Genomic DNA, 21911 nt, shown 5'->3' with positions numbered 1-21911 from the left:
CTAAATTGTTCATCACAGAAAATGATTGTTTAATGACAGTCTCCACGACTGAGACAGATGGCGTTCCTGACATCTCGGACCTTGATGACACGTTGAGATTTGGACAAAGGAAATCTTTTCCGTTGCGTGGAGAAACCATGGCTTTTAAACCCTTCTATCATTGTAAGATATGTCTCGGAGGTCTGTACGTTTGGGATTTATTTCACTATTTTTTTTTTTTTTTTGCCTTATTAGTGGCTGTCTATAATTACTCCTTTTTGGCGTGAGACAGATGGCGATGTTTAGTATTTGTGTTATGGGATGACAAGAGAGCAAATACACTAAACTGCTAGCTCTTTAGACCAGCAAAAGACTGAAACCACTAATTAACCGGTGGGATAGTTTGCTGGCAGTTGACGAAATGTTACTAGTTCTAGGGCTAGGGGTCTAAGTATGACCTGTTTGGCCGACCAGGATTGACAAGACCCAGCAAAGAATCATGGAAGCTGACTTTATTCATAAAAGTCAACTTTACTGAATATTCAGAGCAATAGAGCTAGCAAGAAGCACCTGTCCCTTGATTTGCTGTTATGAATAACTATTATATTATGATTATCTTTTATTGATAAAGCCCCAGCTACTTACAGTCCCTACATTCAACGGGTCTGACAAAACTAGAAGTGACCGACTAAGATGGTCCGATACAAGGAGGCTCTGCTTGCAAGCTTTCAGTCTAGTGTATATGATCAGTTACCCAATGTCATACCCATCAGATAACTTGTTTGCCAAGAGCATGGATAATTATTAGGACCCTTATCTAAATATTAAGGCACATTTACTTTAATCTAGTTTTTTTCCATACAGTATAAAGCTTTACCCAGTGGTGAAAAATATATATTTATTCTTATAAACAAATATTAAAAAAAACTTTTTTAACTTAATATTTATACTAATTTTGTTGTCTTTAGTATAGCAGTATTGGTTTATATATCACAAATCTATTGTTTAGAGAGGCACTGTATGTAACACGGACTTCAGTTAAACACAGATAGGGTGTGTTTACAGAGTGCAGTCTGACTCCCCACGTGCTGGAATTTTTACTTTTGTGAAACAAAACTGAGCAGACATTAAACCAATGAAGAACGCATTACTTTGTAAGCACTTTAATATGCATTTTTCAACCTATAAATAAGCAAATAAATAAAATAAATCACTCACCTTTAAGAGAAGCTGAAGCGCTTGAGCTGCAGCACAACACCCCATCAATGGTTCCATTTTTTGTGCCACTGTTGGGTGGTTGGAGCGCTGGAGCTGGCTGGCGGTGAGTATAGCGCACATATGCTTTGGGGAGCAGGAGAGGTTTTCAGGAAAACAAATGTCCTGTAAGGAGCTGGATGGAGTATACAACTGAGGATAATGAGGCGGCCATGCCACTTTAAGGCCACCACCCGCCTAACTACATAAGCGCGGGCCAATGTCTTGATATGACAGGGCTCACGTGAAGTTTTTATGCTCATGTAGTGTGCGGCCAGGTACATCCAGCTGGTGGCCGCACATTGCAGCACCCATTCTGCTGCTGAAGCATATGGACCAATGTTGGGCATTGGCCTTCTGGACATTTGCCAAGTTTGCCATATGGCCAGTCCAGACCTGCATTTTCAAGAGGAACCAAATGAAAAAAGTAAAGTACCAACCAATTTTCCCCTTTAAAACATGCGTTTGACTTCTAATATATCACCAGGAGTTAAAGGAAACATGAAGAGTTGAACCTCGGGTAGAGGTGTCTTTTTTAACCTTATTAACTATGACAATATAGTATTTTGCTATCAAAAAATCCTACTCATGTCCCACTAAATGAATTGCTTTCTGAGAGTCTCTCTGTGCTGCTCTCTAGTATTTTTATGTCACTGTAAATGTTCCACATCTTGGACAGAGTGGTTTCTGCCTTCTACATCAGTAACGTATCTAAGGTGCTTGATTTTCTGTTTTTTGTTTGCTAAGTTTTGCGGAAGTTAAGGAACAGAAAACATTTGATGCACCGGTTAACGCGTGCCACTTCCTGAGCTTAGTACAGCTGCCTGATACCATCGTCTCCATCGCACTATTCTTTTCATCGCTTAGCAAGCTCTTCTAAAAAGACAACACAGATATCCCATCCCCTGTATACAAACGCACCTTTAGTAAATACCACCAACAGACTCACCCGTAAACAAGAAGCCAGGCGGAAATAAAAAGCTGAGTGTTCAGGATAGAGCAACATGGAAAAAAGCTTTTCATATAACGGTAGAGATTCACCATGCTCTAGAATATTGAATGGTAACCTTTCTTCTGACATTGTCTAGACTACTGTTTACTAGTCCTCAAGACCACAAATAAGACCGCAAAAAAAGTGTTATGGACATCCCTACTTGACCACAGAGGTATAACCCCCAAATCCATTAATATATTTATCTGAGGCCACGTCTTAGAGTGTTTATAGACATGGTTGTGTGGCCCTAGTAGTTGCATATGAAAGGTGAATTCACAAGGCCAGCACTTGCACCATGGTAATCCACAGTAAAGAATGGTCTATGTCCCAAAGGCCATATATATTATCCTGGACCCAGGGCTGGACTGATGATGATGACAAGGCTGCCCAGGTACTTTAAGATCGGCGGCGAGGATATATTTTTATGACCGCATAGCGTTTGGCCGGGCAAATCCAGCCAGTAGCCACACACTGCAGTGTTGAACATCATGCCCAGTGGACCACCAGCCATTTGCCTGAAGACCTGCATAGACTTCTGATATTTACAGTCTCTGGTAGAACCTTTCAGAGGCTTTGATTATTTAGAATGCAAAAGGTTTTTCATAGTTTGGACAGGACTTATTTTAATATAAGTTGGGACAGAACCTCTTTCTGCCCTATGTCCATCTGGGATACTTGGCCCATGGCGCTGTCTGTCTTCAAGCAGTTGAGTTTCATATAACACCTTTACGACATAAAAGAACTTCACCAAATTGTCAGTAAGAACGTTATTTCATGTACTTCACAGGAAGCCACTGGGTTTCTACTGTTTTCCCAAAGTAGGTCACCCCCAACAATTTGAAAATAACATATTATTCACCTTTCATATATATTTTTCCTGATAAAACACTTCATATAATAATAGTAAGGCACGAGCATAACAAAACCCATTATCAAGCGGAAATATTTGAAAAATGTTCAAAATTTCTGTACTTTAGTGAATATTTTGCCAAAGAGCACCACTATATATGGAAAATTATTCAAAATCCCACTCTTTAATCTATCTCTAAAACAATTTTCCTTGCTCTTAAAACGCTCTAAAGTGCCACTTACAGCAATTGCGTATGACACCAAAGAAGTGATTTATAATTTGGTAAATGTATCATTACTAAATAGTCGTACTAATGTTCCATTTTAACACGTCAAAACCATATAATGCCTTCGCACCAGTTCTGGCGATACATAGGATATATTTTTTCTTATACAGGGCAGTTGCGGTATAAGTGGCGTAAGACACTTAAAGCAACAATGTCACCTAAACGGGGTTTTTATCGGAAACGTAGAACATAGAAAATAGTCTATACATTGCTGTAAGCAAGATGCAAACAAATGTGTAGAGGCTCATAAAATCGATAGAAACAAGTTTTTGGGTTTTTTTGGGACCCACATTTGTGACATCACTATGGGGCACCATATGCAAATTACGTATTCTTCTTTGGTGTAGATAATTTGCATACAATGCCATATGGTGAGATTACAAAAAAGGGTGGATGCAAATAAATCCTTACTTATTTCTAATAGCATATTAAATTATAATTTGATGAGACAGAGACTCGACATTGTTATGTAATATACATATGATGATACATATAATGGTACATGTGAGGACTATGGTGACTCCTTGATTTGGCAATGCACAAGAATAAAATAATCTAAATATCAGCATTTGTTGGGCCCCACACACCTTCAAAATGCTTTGGCTACAAATACAGAAGGATTAGGGAGAACTTGATTATACTTATGACAAACTTTAATTTATCCCATTCCTTTACAGAATTATACATAAACTCTAAACTCCTCTTCATTATATAGAAGTCCACCCATGACCTAGATTAGGAATGAGTGAAAGGCCTATGGTTTGGTTTCCAGAATTCTTTCTCAAAATGGCAGAGCTTCCAGTGATGTCCCCTACCCGTTTGGAAGGTCAAGGTAAAGGAGATCACCGGAGGCTCCATCAGTTTGCACCGTGTGTGAACTTTGCACCTGTGACGTCCTCTCCCCTGATTGTAGAATCACGAAGGTTTGCCAAGAGGTTATGTCTGCAGAAGAAGAAAGAAGAGAGAAGAAACAAAAGAGAATATAGAACAGAGAAGCAAGGAGCACAAGAAGATGCAAGACACGTAAACGGAGCTGCAAGACATGGAAGCGGAAGTGGTCAGCAGAGAAGGTTGGGAGACATTTCGAGAGCACGAGAGGATGAACAAAAATGAGAGAGTGTGAGAGTAAATGGGGGCGCCGGACAACAAATTTAGTTTCAGAATCTAAAATGACCCTCAATTTTCACCAGAAACGAACGGTAAGGAAATAAAATGCATTGTAAAAAAAAACAATTGGGCCAAAAACTAACCAAAAAATGTATCTGAATCGTTTCCGGGCCATTTGCACATGTCTAATTTAAATAAGATAAAAAAAAAATATTAATATATATATATATATATAAAACTATTGTAAAGATAAAACTATTGTTATCGCTATCCATCTCTTTTTACTTCCAAGTCAAAATATTGTCTTCCTGTGAATCGAAATCCACAATTTAAAATAAATGACTTCTATTTCTCAGCTTAGGTAGATGGAGTTTATGTTTGTTATAATGAAGGGAGAGCACCATTCAACACTTAGGAATTTATGAGTGATTTACATCTGCCTCTAAAGTTCATAAATGAAATGTGAGAGTAGCAGATGCTACGTTCCTTGACTGTGCCGTGTCTGCACATACTGATGGTAAAGTAGAAACCGAGAAGTCTCATAAATCAGAGAAATCTTTTCTCTCGCCCTTGATTTCCATCCTGTGCATGCACGTAGCTTCAAAAGTCATATTGTAGCAAATGCGTTTCTTGAGGAAGCCTAAATACTTTGCTACATTGTGACCGCGTCCCCTCCGCTTTCTGAAACAGATTCCCAAAATAAATGATCGCAGAGAATGTCTCCTCCTGGAAAACAATAAGAAAACGCAACGAACGCGGAACAGATGGACCAGCTGAAGACCAGCTTCTCTAGAAATTATTAGGACACTTTGTGGGTTTCAGATAGAGGGCACAGCTTGTTGCTTTTCTACGTTAATTAATGCAAACAGAGGAAGCACAATCCTTGAGGTGTCTTGTTACCATGGCAGTAAAGTTATGCAAAATAATTGTTGTAATAATTTCACTGGCACTATCAGATATCCACCATGTAGCATCTGGCTTTCAGGTCATGCTGCTACGGAGGAGATGGTGCGATATTTCCAGGTATTATTATTTAATTATATTTTATGCAGAAGACACCGAAGGAAAGCAGGCCCTTACTCTTCAGAGCTCTGTTAGGCTAACAATCTATTAGAAATGAGTATGAAAACTTTTTTTTTGTAAAGACGCCGTCAGTTTTAACAAATAGTAAATAAATGCAATACATAGTGATGATACTGTTACTGGAACGGGATAAGGTCCAGAATGTGGTTGTTTCTAGGTACTGTAGGGGTGATTTGTGTGGCCATAGATATCTGAAGACGTGGTTAATGTATATAGATACTGTATGTTATTGTACAAATATACAATATAAAAAAGGTATAACAGCAAAGCCTCAAGGGTAATCATTCCTCCTTATGGTTGTGAAAAAATAACACATAACAATAGTTCAAATGATTTGTTTTTGCCATTTTTAGTGAGAAGAGTCAGTCTATACGTATTCGGTATGTTCAGCTGACATGTTACGGTTGGCAAAGCAAGTCATGACCAAGCTAATATTCCAACAGCCATGATCAATACAGCCAAGATTGTGTAATGTATAATAACCCTTCCAAACCTTAGAACTTTGCCAACAGCTTCAATGCCCCGCTGACCATTTGATCTGGTTAGGCAATAAATAGCAAGAAATCAAGAGTGGTCTGGGGGTATTAAGTAAAACACAAGAAGTTGAACAAATTATGGTCAACAAGGCATGAATATTGGGAGAAACTTAAATGAAGGGAAGAAATGGGATATTCTCAAAGAGAATTTATGTTGGTCAAGAAGGAAACACTTTCAGAAGACTTTGAAAAAATATCTGAAGGTACCTATAGGTACATAATTCACCAAATGTTCATTGGGCACATTTTCCTGTAGGTAACATACATTCTCTCTCATGTGTTGTCTAACTCTTGACCCTCGCTTGGTATATGAAACTCATTTCTTGATGCCATCATCATAGAGAGGGTTATTCTTATGCATCAACGAGTGTGACTACGACTCTTCTACGAATATCTTCTATAAATTACTCTGTCTGAACATACAGGTCACCGTCTGTCTGTCTTGGAAGTCCTACACTCATGGAACTCAAAATATATCCCTTAAAACATTCTAAATTGTCTTTTTTAAAAAAAAGATTCTTGATTTAACAGTTCTTGCTACAGAACGCAAAAACCGGTGCCAAATATTAGAGAAAACAGTGTTTTCGGAATGCAGCAGGAAAAATAATGCATTCATTTAAAATTCCATTCATGCTAACACTAACAGAAGCTATTGTAAAAACAATTGTGTCAAGACAAAAAGAGAGATAATATCACTACCACTCAATATAAAATTTAAGTAATTAAGACATGCAAACTATTATACAATTTACTTAGAGTGTTGTATGAATAATTAATTAAATGTTAACCATTTTTTGTTCTCCCGCTGTATTACATTTGCAAAAAATACTGGTAAAAAATACATTGTTTGTGTTTCTAGTGGCATTGGGATTTTTCATGTAATGTTGCTTCTAATCCTTAACATTTTAAGGACATTTAGGCAGCTGAAACATATAAGGCATGTTTAATTGATTGACTTTTTCTTTAGAATTTCTTTAAAAAAAAAAAAATGGCCCCAGGGATTTAAATTCAATGACGTTTTCAGATGACTTTAGCAAAAAAGAAGTTGGTCTTGTTTACTAGAAAATAATGAAAGTGTGGCTCTATCTGAACAAACTGGTTTATATTTATGTGGAATTTGGAATAAAAAGGGATTCTAGTGCCAGGGGGATTCTATGCATGTCCCTATATAAAAATGTAAAGTTAGTATTAGGAATATATATATATATTGTGACAGGCCTCCCTTTTCCTTGGGATTTTTGTCAAGGATCTTGGTTGTAACCACAGTCTTCTAGGGGTAAATGAAGCCCAGGACACATCCAGCTCAGTTTCAATGCTAATTTTTCAGGAATAACAGCAGCAGTTATAAGCAGCACAGGATTATTTGGTCTTTGCTTGCTTAGGACAAAACAGCTTTGCAGAGAGAAACCACTCCTCAGTTCATCAGCTCTCCTAGCTGGCATAACAATGGCTCCCTCCTCTGTATCAGAGCTCAATCCCTTTTAGCCTCTTCCTGCTAATTAATCAGCCACAGGTGAGCTGCTACTTAGTCCACACCTGTGGGGCTCCTGTCCAGAATGCAGGCTCTGCTGGACTGGATCAAAACAGCAATTAGTGCTGTTGGAGCGCTGGCCCACCCTGCTCTTCCAGATGCTCCGCCCCAGGGACCCTTACCATGTTTTGCAAACTGCTAGTAGTGCAGTTTGTAAACAAACAATATATTTCCCTGGGATGGCTGATCTAATATACCTGCCATCTACCACTTTATCACACCTTTTGTCACAATATATATATATATATATATATATATATATATATATATATATATATGTATATATATATATATATATATTATTTTTTTATTATTATTATTATTATTATTATTTTTATTTTTATTTTTTTTAATACAGTCATCAATTAATTGTGGAAGTCTGATGACTTGATGAATTGCTCTGTTTAGTTCTAGTACGACTCTGAAACCCCCTCTCTTCTGTCATTAATGAATTCATTCCCCCTCAAACTCCTAATAGATTGTAAGCTTGCAAGAACAGCATCCTCTTCTCCTTCTGTTCTTGTATGTGTTATGTGTGTTAACGTTATTGCCAATTTTGTATCTTTTCAATGTTGCTGTTAGTTTTCATAGTCCCCCCCCCCCCGGTAACAGCAGTATGGGATTTAAAGGTGCTCTATAAATAAGAAAAAAGAAATGCTAATATTCCCTCCTAGTTAAAACTTAACCTTTAATAAATCTAATACGTTCAAAGCAATTCTTACTAAAAATTATGTAAAAATCAAGTCTGGTCATATGAATTTTTTTATATATATTGTCATGTTTTACATGTATGTAAGTGGATATGCAAAATAATATTTTTTTTTTTATAAAAAAGTACTATTATGCAACTTTGTAGTAAATATCACCCTCTGATTGGCGTTCATCTATTTTGGGGTTATCCCGATCATATATTCCTTTGGCATTAATTCAATCTTTACAAATATTTATACATAAAACAAAGCAAGAAATCAACGCTTACCCAACAAATACTAAAATCAACTATCAAAGACATAAATGTTAGAGATTCTGTCACATTATATAACTATATATATATTGCTTAGCCTGTGCCTATGTCATTTCAGAAGCACCCCAAAATCTTAATTTTTGTATATTTTGGGGTATGTTTGCACGTTTATGGCCAGAACTTATGGTTAAGTAGCCCCCCTACCACTCATTAATGGTCTCCAGGGAAGGCTTTACATTGCATGAGAGTCTCAGTGGGTTAAGGTGCAGTCCCACTGATTCAGCTCCTTGGTAAGCAACATAGACATGAAACATTATTTAGGACTCGCCAAACTTGGGGTAACGTAACGGCCGGCTAAGCAATATATATATATCCATGTAGTGTGATGGAATCCTCAATACCTATGCTTCAAATAGGTGTTTGTTGGATGGGCGATGATTTTATTACAGCCGATTGTGTGGTGGACAACCGGACTTACTGAAAGACACTTAGCTGAGTATATGTTCACACATAAAACTTATATTCACACATAAAACTTACTTTGAAGCATATGATAGCTGGGTGTCACCTTAATTTTCCTAGGAGAGTTCACATTTTCAGCTCTATGTTCCTTTCATTTAATATATAGAGCATTCATAGAAAAATCATCTGAAATTGCAGTCAGCTATCCCCCCCTTTTAGCCCAAATATATCTTGGGAATTCAACGTTGCTCCAAGCCATGCAAATCTATATGTAACTTATGGCATTCTAATTTTTTTTACTGTCCACTGAAAACAGGTTGTGTTTAGACAGTTCTGTTGAAGAATAACCCTTAATTTATACAGTGCTAACATATTCATCTGTACATGACAAAAAGTAACACATAGAAAACACAAATGATACAATGGATATGATATGGCCCCTCTGTGCTAAGATTTAGAATAGCGGTTCTCCCACTTTGATCTTTACAGAGATGGTGGTAGATAAACGGAAGAGTCTGTTAACAAAAGTGGTAGAGGTTAACACAATGAGGGAATTAAAACATGCATGGGAAAGGCATATGGGTCCTGAATCTAAGATGAGACTAACGACTGATTAAGGTTTAAGTCTCTACATCAGTAAAATAAGTAGACTAGATGGGCTGACTAGATGGTTCTAATCTGCTGTCAAAATTTTATGATCTGAGGACCAATTCTAAAAGACTTTGGACCACCTCACCATATTGCCACTCAAAATCAAAAAGAAAAAAATACATACAACAGTATAAGTTAAGTCCTTGCTCAAGATAAGTGAGCTCTCTCTCAGTCTCAAGAATCTTGTATCATCTTGAAGACTACCCCGTGGCGCACATTTGGTTCTGCAAACTACAATTTGTCTCAGGTTATAATTAGATAACAGTGTTCCTCAAAACACTTTCCACACCAGCCATAGAGACGTAGACATTGGTAAATTCTCCTAAGAAGTCAAGTGGCCAGTGAAGTTAAGGGATGAGAGGATTTTTCAGTTGCAGGCGAGGATATACTAGTCGAATGAAAAGTCATATGCTCTCATCTGCAACTTGGACTCCCCTCTTGACCAAGAGGATAGGGGAGGATGATGATTACCACCTTATGTGCAGTGGTGAGGTTAATGATCATAAAGTAAATAACTCTTAGGGAATATAACACCATCATTAAATATTAAAGCCGATGGGAGACACAGAGCCAATCCCGTGGCTTCTCTCATGCCCTCTATCTTGTGTCTAGTGGGATGGTGGAGTTAAAGTCACATTAACCCTTTGGAGAGGGGATGAGCCTCTCCTCTTTCTCGCATCTTCTGTCTTGTGAGATGGAGGAGATTAAGTTAAATATAAAAAAATAATAAAATATTTTTTAAAAATCACGAAGACATCTAGGAAATTGCGTACCAACATGAAAAAAGGTAAGTTAAAGATGGAGGTCTAGCCTAGTAGTAAAATATCTGTCCTGACATTGTGCTGTTCTATGGACCAATCTGGCGGAAAATTAGCAGATTGGCTCTGTGGGAAAAACGAAAAGCCGGTTTACTGAATTCCCTCCAACCTCTCGAATTTTTCTGCAGTATAAAGCAAAAGTGACCAAAATCACATTTTCCAAACAGCTTAACTGATTAGTCCTGTTGGCACATGGAAGAGGGCACTTCCCAAAAGATGGAATCTATTACAAGCATTTAAGACTATGTAGGTCTCTTCTTCAGACATATTCTCTGCCTGAGGAAGAGACCTAGACAGTCTGCAAGCTTACAATCACTTATACTTTAGTTAGCCAATAAAGGTATCATTGTTACCAAATTTATATTTTTTTCTTTCAAAGGTTAACACAGTAATGCTAAAAGCTGGTATGCGTCTGGCTTTAGATGCCCCAAGTGGCCATGTGCGGAATTGCTAGTTGTTCTAAAAAACCTCTTCTGTTGGCTTTTGCTCTTCTGATAACATCAGCCTTTCTCTAAATTGTGCTTACGTCCCCCTTTCCACCAGTGATTGTGGGACCCCCAGTGTTATCATGATACAAGGCACGGGCATATTTAAAGTTTCTTCTGTTTTGGGGTTCTTTATACAGCTGTATAAGCAGAAGTTAAATGATACGCGTTAGAGCTTTACTAATGACTATATTAAACAGAATAATTTTGATTAGCAAAAGAACAATTATAATTTGAAGTGTGTGATACGCAACATCCCCAGGGTATGTCCTTAACATTATCCTGTTTTAAAAATTACCAGTTGTTGTTCCACTAGTGTGGGGAGTTAAAACGCCAGAATTCATATTCCGTGCCAGGGAGATGTGAATCAGGCTGAAAAAGCAATTTAAAATGTTTGACTAATGAAACAATAGTTTGTTTTAATCTTTTTTTATGCTCTCCGCCGTTCAGACATGAAATATGACTGCTTACATTTTGCTTGTCACAAGCTCAACAATAAAGTAAAAAGCATTCTCTCCTCGCAAGGCTCATCGTGAAGTGTAAAGAATGGATAATGCAATATGTTAAGAATATATAATAAGATGCAAGTCGACATGTTGACGTATTCGTGGCTTCTTAACGTTATTATACCTCTCGTTCCATTCCTCTGTTCTCCAATGAGTATGTTTTGCTGTTTTGATAAAACTGCAGATTAGAAAGAGAATGCAGAGACCTCAGGTAATGGAACGACCGGATGCTTTAATGAACTCCGCCACGCAAAAAGAGTAGATTTATCTCTCTTCTGCACCCAGGGACTGGAACGTTAGACCATTTCAGATTTTTAACCCTTTATGAACAAAGAGGATGATTCTGTTTGTCTTTGGCAAACAAGACAGTGGTATTGGTAATGATTGTGTATTTATTTTTAAAAGGCAGTAAATAAGTGGAAGAACCTCCCAGCAGAAGTGGTAGGGGTTAATACATTCAGAGAACTTAAACGTGCAGGAATAGGCATATCGCTATGCTGAAGACAATACGAAGGACTGATTAAGATTTGAGGTTTTTACAATAGAGTTAAGGTGCCGACTAGATGGGCAGAATAAGTCTGACCTTTATGTTACTATGTAACTGGCGTTTTGTATCTTAAAGGCCCGCATGCTCCTTAAACCCATCCTATGGAAGCTGAGCCTGCTTGGCACAGTGCTGCACAGAGTTAATGGGCCGGATAGGGAGATAAGGGTTCTCCCTTTTAACCGGCCCATCGAGATGTGACGCCCCAATTGGGGCGACCTGGCTGTAGAAACCCCACATGTGTTTGCAAAACGGACATCACGAAAATTTAAAGGGACCATAGAGCTGTCATGTGCATTAAAGTCCATAAGATGGTTCGAGTGTCCACTTGGTTTATTATTAACGCCAATCTCTGCAGCTTGCATCAAAACAACAAGTGCTTAGTGACACCACGCATAATGTATGTTTCATAAGGCGTCCTCTTTTAACTGCTTCCATGCTGTACCGCTCGCCTGAAAGTTTTATAAGGTGCCCGTAATCTTTTATTCTTCCGCGCCCTTCCTTTCGGCAGACACGGCAGAAGCCGTTCAACAGCATGTTGATTGCTTATTTTTGAAAATCAGTTCGACTCTATTTAATTCCAACCAGAAAGCAAATAGTTGTCACTTCACCTAAGTATAAGTACTGCATTTTTCATCAGCAGTTAACAAATGTTCATATAAAAATAGGCAGGCACTCTGCCAAGCAATCCCAGATTGTCTAATGGAGCTAATTTTTGGAGCCTATTAATTCATCTTCTTAACTCAATCTGCATTCCGAGCACACAAAAGACAATTTCATTCTATCTATAATTGAAACAGTATATATATATATAAATAAATATATATTTATATATATATATCACTAAATAAGAATACAATTTGGGTTCATATGACTGCTTGTATGGATCAGATAACCCCAAAACAAACAAAAAAAGTATTAAGAATTGTTTTAGTTCAAAATTATAAAAAAAAACCAGACATATGATACTGACTCAGGTTTAAAGCAATTTAAAACAGTAGGCATGCGTTTATTGTTCTTTTAAAAGACTATTTTTGGTATGTTACTTAGAATTATCTCCTGGAAGGGAGGCATCTCCTGCGTAGATCGACTTTTTTTTTTTTCTTTTTTTTCCCCCTTTTTTTCCAGTAATCGCATACAGTTTTAAGCCTTTAAACCAATTATACCAAATCCCCTAGTGTAAAACACCTCTATAATTTACCTGGGAGCTTTAAACTTCTCTTGTTATCCGTCGGACCGGTGCAATTAATGTATAGAGAGGAGGAATTCTATTCTGCATCTTTTTGTTTTTAACCTGATTTTTTTTTTAAAGTGAAAAAAAGTATTATATAGCCTAGAAAATATTCCTAAAAAAAAAATAATTTCTATATATATATATATATATATATATATATATTTTTTTTTTTTTTTTTTTTTTTTTACTTTTTTTTATTTTGCATCACCAATAAATAACAGCAGGATCTGTCACACAAACTGTAGCGGTACAATAATATGAAGGCAATTGTCCGTGCGCATCGAGATAATAGCTTCGGAAGGGACTTGACAAAACTTTAAATTGTATAAAAGTTGATTTGAGGACAAGCTCAACGCAAGAGGAGGGAGCCCGAGCACCTCTTCCTGCATTCCATGAATTATGGGCGTCTTAAGAAATCCTACTTTTTCTTCCCTAACTTTGTTAGGGACGGAGATAAACGGTTAAGACTTCTCACCGAAAACAGAAACGAGGCACATATTCTTGGAGATGTACAAAAAAAAAAAAAAAAAAAAATTCTAAGGGCTGCCAATAGAGATTTCCTAATGTCTTTCAACTTTAAGTGACACGACTAATTCTCTGCAAGAAACCGACGCGATTGTTAAGTACGGCATAAGTTATTAAATGACAAGCCTTAACGTACAGCGATAATCCAGCCAGACATTTGCCTCTAGCTTGGTTACCCGACCCTTTCCAAATAAAATGAGAATAGATACGTTGATCATTTTTTGGACTATTTGACAATATTACAGGTAACATAAATGACACCAGTGCTTTTAATATTGCCTCCTCGCTCCGTAATAAATGTTAATTCACGTGGGTGAAAATAATTCTGTCTCTGCGCGGCACCGGAGAGCGAGGCTCTTTAAATCTTATTATGGCATTTAAGATTCACTCATATTTGAGTGGTTTGCAATTGTTTTACAGCTGTAAACGGGGGGGGGGGAGACAAAGCCAATTTTGCTGTCCTTCGGATATGTCAAAGAGATTTTGCCTATTAACCCTTCAGGGACCAGCGGAAGGAGATAGGTACGGCATAGCGCTGCTCCAAAAGGGTTAATAGATGCACATTACATTAGAGAAACATATACACGAACATTCAATATAATATATAAAAGAAGAAAAAAATAATAAAGGGAAATTTCAGGTTAGCAGTAAAAGATATAGGAATCAAAAATTGAGGGTACATATGGGATGCCTATTATAAAGGCGAAATCCACCCTCGTAGAAAAATTAAAAGGTATTTATAGATGTTTTTTTGTAAATTGTGTTGTATTAACAAGTAGCTTCTAAGAAATCAATGTATATTCTTAGGCAAAAGCTAAGTCTTAGGAAAAAAAAAATAAGATAAAAAAAAAAAGGGAATTAAATACTTGATTTCTTGGTCGGGGGTTTATTGTGTTCGAGCGTGTTTATTGTGAACGCATTTATCAAAAGTTACAATCGTATAACGCCGTTCCTTTGAAGAACATGTCTCCGTTTTATAACAAGCTTTATAATTTTACATGTTATGAATACTGCAGCACAGCAATAACCGTGAATCATTAGCTATACAAATCATGTTATTCAATCGGTGAGTAAAAAAGAAAAAAAAAAAAAGTAAAAAGAAAACATTTTGAATATTTTAAATAAATGTGTTATGTAAAAATGATTCGCTTGTCCATGTTGATATAGCTGTCCGGGATGATCAAGAAGAAGATTGCTTACCTCTGGACTGCTGTTGACCAGGAAGAGAAGATCAACCCATAAAAAAATGCAAGAAAAAAGGTGGAAAAAAAGGGGACGAGGATATAGAAACATAGTAAACTTTTAATGAAAGGCATTTTATGGCAGGTATGTCTTTCAAAATGATTTCAGGATTCATCTGAAACAGGCTTCCTTCTGTCAAACCAGTCAAAGCCATCATTAGCAGATCCACCTTAAACAGAGAGAGAGAGGAAAAACACTGCATCTTAGCTCTACTGAAAAAAAGACGATATTTTAATAATAACCGAGAATGGAGTGGGCATGAATAAAAAAAAAAAAAAAAACATGATTAAATGGAAAAATAAAATACGCTGGACGCTTTTATCGTGATAGAATTTTTATCTAAGTAAAGTGATTAAGTGATCGTATTAAGGTGCTGTGTTTCATACAATTGTTTTTAATGCTTTATTATTATTATTTAAAAAATGTACTCTTTCAGGATAAGAGAGATGCACTACAAAATGCAATAGAAATCCTTGTGACATATTTCTTCGTCTCTGAAAGGGTTAATGGGTCTGCGTGGCATCTTATCTTTTGCTGATCTCCAGTTTTAGGTTAAACATATGAAATGTGATAGATTGTATGTATACATTGTATACATTTTAGAAACAATTTGGAGAAAAAAAGGAGTTGCATTTTAGATGAATATATATATTTATATTTATATTGCTATTTATATTTCAATAAATGCATATGGCGAATGCCAAACTCATATAAAAAAATATTAATTGGGAAATAAATAAATGAATAAATAATGTTATATTATGTAAAGTATACAGAGGTAACGTTATTGAAAAGCAGATGCAGATAGCACCAAAAACTTACTAAATTAGTGCAGAATGATGATTTTGTGTGTCCTTTTTTTAAATACACATATTTTCACTCAAAATAAATGTTTGGTTTTTTTTTATATTTTTTTAAGGGGGATCTTCAGATGCAGACAGTTTACATGTCCGAAAAGTAGCGCAGAACATATTATATTATTAAATTTTGATGTTAAAAACAAAAAAATCCTCATTTTTATTTTGACCCTCAGAAAATAAAAGTAGTTACGCAATTCCAAGCCTGTTCTTGAAACTTGTATGAGTAGCATTGCTGGTTCTGGAATTTTGTTTTATTGATTTTTATTTATTTTTCTTGAAAATCAAATTTTTAGTTAAATCTCAGAAACAGAGATCCCCCTCCCCCTGTCTTTTATCTCTTTTACTTACAGTGGGTAACATTTAAAAAATAATACCTAATAAACAAAAGTACCCTGCAGACAGCAAAGTGAGTGACCTTTATCTCATAATAAATCCTAATTTGAGTGTCTTTATTCATATAAAATCCACTGTGAACAACAAGCGTAAACATGAATCAAATCTCTAATGTCGGTGAGGAGGGGGCTATTAGATTTCACATCTACACTTAGCTCAACACATTATCAGATTCATTTCCACAACTCGCCTCCCTTGTTTATTTATTTTATAAAGCCAGTATTACGGTTAATAATATGATATATAGTATAGTATGTGCTATACTGTTTGTCTTTAAACATTATGGAGGGGGCAGGATTTTGGTTTCCTGCTTATCTTTTCAAATGTAAAGGCCCTATTTTTTTGGGGGGGGGCAGTTGAATGCAATGGAAACTGGTGCATTTGAACATTCTGAGGGCATCAAAGAAATTAAACCATTTAACCCCTCAGATACCTGGTTGTGTGGTACCCACATACTGTATATCGAAAAGATCCTTCACAAACCTGCTGTCTAAAAATGTTTACCTCACAAACCTCCGTGTTATCTAATTCCATACCATCCCTACTTCCTACCCAGTTCCCCTCCCACTCCCAGCCCACTTAAGGCTAGCCCTGCCCCTATGTACAGTTAGTCCCACCCCATGCATAACTAACCCCGCCTCTATGTGCATGTTTACCAGGCCCCTTGCAAAGCCACTCCCCCAGAAGCAGGGGAACTCCGGATAGGCTGTTGTAGGAAGTTCCCAAGTGTGATTGGTAGCCGCTGGCATTCCAGTCACTGTGTTGTTATTGAAACACAACCAATCGGTAAATAGCTGCCATTTTCTAGAGAGAAAGCCCCATTAAATTCTGAGGGCAAAAAAATGTATCCTCAGAATGCTCATACAGTTCCAACACAAGCGCTTAATTGTTTTTTTTTATCTCTGCCGGCTACGCCAGAGGCAAATTATTCCATAACTACATTTTATAGAGTTTTGGGGTCCTATAATTATTTGACAAAACCTAAATACATTTTGTAAGATGAATCCAAACGAAATATTTACATGTAAGAAATGAGAAAAAAAATAAAAAATGCTCGTCTTTACAAGATAAGACAATTCTTTGATGCAGCTGCATCTGCTACGATCGTACGAGATATCTCATGCATGAGATAAGAAGCCGGCCGGGATGAGTGGGTGTAAACTGAGGAGGCGTAAAGCTTAAACTCAGATGACTACCTGCTGTCTTAATCATCGTCAACCATCTTTCCACTTCCTCTACCACCAATACCCACTTCCTTCCGCATCCCTCTCTTCCTCGTTACAGAGTTCAAGGCTTCATACATGGGATGGAACAGCTTGAAATGAAACCTTGATTTTCTAGTGATATGAGAGGTTTTTTTTTCAACGTTTTAGCTAAATTTTAAATTTAAATGAAAAAAAATAAATTCTCTTTAAATTAACATTACTAACCTAATTAAACTTTTTAAGAGACTGAATGCTTGTTTCAGCAGAGCCTTCCTCGCCTTATTTCTTGAAGTCAACGTTATTTTGTGATGCACTATGATGCAAGTATATCCGTTTTTCAGCTTTTCTACTAAATTAGGATGCGATGCGTCTTCATTTGTATTTTCTTTGCACTTTGTAAACTTTTTGGAGTTTTAAAGTATACATTTTGATTGTATGATTGCAAAACCAGGGTATAGGCGGCACCAATGAAGGTTCTCTGATATCATTAGATCAGAATAAAATCTAAAGGAGTCGTTTCCAGACTTGGGAACCCCAAGAATCTATCAATTTATCATTAAACCCAGAGACTGGGGTATAAACCCTCACACTTGTGGGTAGACCCTGACAGTTCCTCGTTAAGGACCCTGAAAAAATGCTGTCCCACTAGACTGATTCTCCGATTGTTTCAATGAAGTCAAATGTCTCTTAATGAGATCTCCACTAGGAACGACATAGCAGCTGCTTTGGTTTTCATTATCTGTACATTGTAAAGCAGATTTAAACAGATCAGCATATTTTGACCATAAATACCCTTTATCATCATGAATGAATATACTTTCAAAACAGTATGTCGATATTTCAGCCCGTAGACTCCTCATATCTTCTTAATAAACCTATTTGCTCGCATCACATTTAATTGCCCTTTATCCAGACCCTGGGACACACAGATTTGAGGGTTGACTATTCTCACTCAAACTTCATCCAACACAAGCAGTTGAGTCCGGACCTTAGATCACACAGAGACTTGTTTATTTGTAGTGCTCTCTGTCTCTATCAGAGCTGGACTGGGAATTATGTGGTGGCCCCTGTACTTTAAGGGCAGAGGCTTCCTAATGCCATAAGCGCGACTGATGGCTGGATATGGTTGGCCATACGGTATGTTTTATGCTCGTGTAGTGTGCGGCTAGGCGTATCTAGCTAGTAGCCACACACTACCTCACTACAGCTAGAGTGGCAGATCGGGTACGTACAGAGTGATGCCAGGCAGCTATCTGCAGGGCATTTGCCCGATGTGCCAGATGGTCAGTCAGCGCCTGGTCTCTATTGTGCTCACCTGGAAAACAGAACAATTGGATTGTGAACTATTATGAACAAATTATCTGTTTTTTTTTCATAGATATTATATAATGTCCTTAACATAGCAATATTGTTCTTCTGAAGATTAGACTAGAAGGCTTGCAGATGCCCCGTAGTGGAGAAAGCACCTGAACGTACAAATGAATAGTTACATTACGCCTGCATATTTACATTTTGCTCCCAAAAGAAATATCTTATTTGTTTCTCCCTAAGCTGTGTAAACGCTCCACGATGCAACGTGACCTCCATTAAGCTGTCCCTTCTTGTATTGTGTTCCGTCCACGGAAGATGGATGCAGATGAGCCTGTAAATGGTCCTGCTGACCAGCGGTGACACCTTGTAGCAGGCACTCTGTCCGCGACATTCTTCGATAGCTGCATTTAGGAAAGGATTCAAAGAGTACACGGGTAATTCCGGGCAGAGAAAGAATGATGTGTTACCATTAGCATGTCATGTTTCAGCAAATGCTCAATTTTTCCAGTGATGGGGAAAATGCAACCTCGACTGAAAGAATACTTTAATAAAGGTTTGTTTGTTGGTGCTATCTTCGGGTAACAATTCTTTCAGCATTTTGCAAGCAAGAAATAACGCAAGAGTGGCATGTGTATGTTTTTTTATCTTATCTTTTTTTTTTTTTGTATGTATATATAAATAGAAATATCTGGTTATTACTAGTATTGCTTAATACCTCTCAATCAGCATATTTTAACCCAGAAACTTCCCGTGTCTTTATTTCATAAACCTAGTGGTTCACATCGCATTCAAATGTCCTGCATCGAGACTCGGAGAGCTCGAAAAAGTTCACCATCAAAACCGAATGATTGTCCATAGAAAACATACAGCCGTTCTTTAAAAAAATTCCATTTTGTTTATTTTACTTTTTTTTTGCGAAGCTACGGACTTCTCGTACTGGCCACAAAGATATACCAGCGACGCAATAATGCCTCACTCATCTCCCCATTAACACAATGAACCGCAATGAACAGACATCAAACACCTGGTAAGATGTGCGTCTTAATGGCTGCCCCCACCTTTGTGATATCATTATAAAACGGAGAGAATTCATTAACCCTTCAGGCAGAGCACATAGTGCCTCTTCACTTTGGAGAAATTGAGCGCAAAGCCACAGATGCACTTAAAAACTGCAATAAGTGGGGTTCTGTGAATATACGTCGCGCTGGAACATTTGCATAGAAAACACCTAATTGAGGGTTTTACCCCAAGTGATAGTGCCGATCGCAAAGCAGGGGCCTCAAATTCCTCCTTAAAGCTTCGTGAAAGTCAACAGATTAACGGGAATAAAAAAAAGAGAGAGAATGAAAGAAATTACATCCAAAATAGTGCTTTTTTCCCCATCTAAGCTAGGGCATTTCCAGTGCTAAAGCAGAATGTTAATTGAAATCATACTGTGCCAACAGGAACATTGGAAAGAGACCAGTCAGGATTAGACTAATTAAGATATCCATAAAGAAGAAATAATTAAACAGGTTGAATTGCCTTAAAGAGGAATTTACGAATAAACTGAAAGGAAATAAATGATTTTGCTGCTGCTCGGTCTCAGTGGGTCTGATGTCAATAACTTCACGCTAAAGGACGAAGAAAACAGAAGATGTTCAAAAACATCTAGGCCGAGGCTGGGTTATGTCTCCATCAAGATCAACGTTATAGCAGATTGTGATGCAGTGTGACTTTCCTAAACACACAATATACAATGTCGTCTTTTTTAGACAATAGGGATGTTCTCGGCAAGATTTACTCTAGGATTTAAGTACTTCTAAACTCCTGGGAATGGGGTATCTGTGAGAGAAGACTGTATAACTAGAGGTCCCAATGATTGTCCTCTACAAACCACAGCTGTACTATAACTGTATGGTAATTGTATTGTGGATACTTATAATCGTAACAGATATTAATGTAAGAAAGTTGGCCAGAGGGTCTACTGGAGGAATGAAGTATTAGCTCTAGGGTGACTCTGTCTTCATAGGACTGTTCCCAAATACTATATGTGCAGGGCCAGACTGGTGATGACTTAGTGGCCCTGGCACTTTAAGGCCAGTGGTCGCCAAATAACACTAGTATGGCTGCCCCATGTTTAGGTATAAGATCTTAAGGGGCCACTGACTCCCCAGTCAAATGGCCAGTCTAGGCTTCTATTCCATGCTGCCATAATGCCATAAAATCTATCTACCACTCGGTAATTATGGAAACATCAGGAGTGCAAGCTATTTAGATGAGCTGAATGGTTCGAATTCTATGTTACTAAGTTTCCACGAAGGTAACTGACATCACCCCATGCTGTGAAGACTAGAAAACATTTAAAGCGTATGGTGAGTCAAGTTGGGTCGTGTAACATTGAAACATAGACTATGATGGCTGATAAAAACCATTCAGCTCATCTAATCTGACCGTTTTTCCTGATATAAAGACTCTTAATCAGTCGTTGGTCTCGTCTTAGATACAGAAGCCATATGTCTATCCCATGCGTGCTTGAATCCCCACACTCGATTAGACCCGACCATTTCTGGTGGGACACCCTCTCAATAAACTCATTATCTGCTAAAAAGGCCCTGGGGTAACATATCGAGGCTTATGTTACATATAAAGAGAACGTTTCATGCAAAATGCCACATATGTATCGTCAGGAACATTCTATTAGTTCCTAAAGTGGTTGCTTTACTTTTAAGAGGGCCGGATTACTCTGAAATTAAGTTGCCCACCCTTCAGAGCTCAATATGTGAATGCCCCCCCCCCCAAAAAAAAAGGTATTTTGGGAAAATACAATTAGCAATCAGTCTGAATTGTACTGTCAGTAAATTATTCTCACGTTGCAGGACGTTTAACTGTTTCACCTAGTTTACATCGTAACAATGTATTCCTTATTCCCTCCCACAGCCATTTTAAACAAAACTAGACATTTCTATTATAAGTAATTACAACCTTTCCTTTATAATTGTGCCTCTACAAAGAGATGAGCTATTGTAATAAATAATTAACACATGCCATTCACAATATCATAGGAATTACATGCAACATCAAGCACGAACTACACATTGACACGTGACCG

Source organism: Spea bombifrons, chromosome 9 (assembly GCF_027358695.1).
Source record: "Spea bombifrons isolate aSpeBom1 chromosome 9, aSpeBom1.2.pri, whole genome shotgun sequence".
Taxonomy (NCBI): domain Eukaryota; kingdom Metazoa; phylum Chordata; class Amphibia; order Anura; family Pelobatidae; genus Spea; species Spea bombifrons.
The sequence above is the reverse complement of the archived record's forward strand: the minus strand, read 5'-3'. Positions refer to the sequence as shown.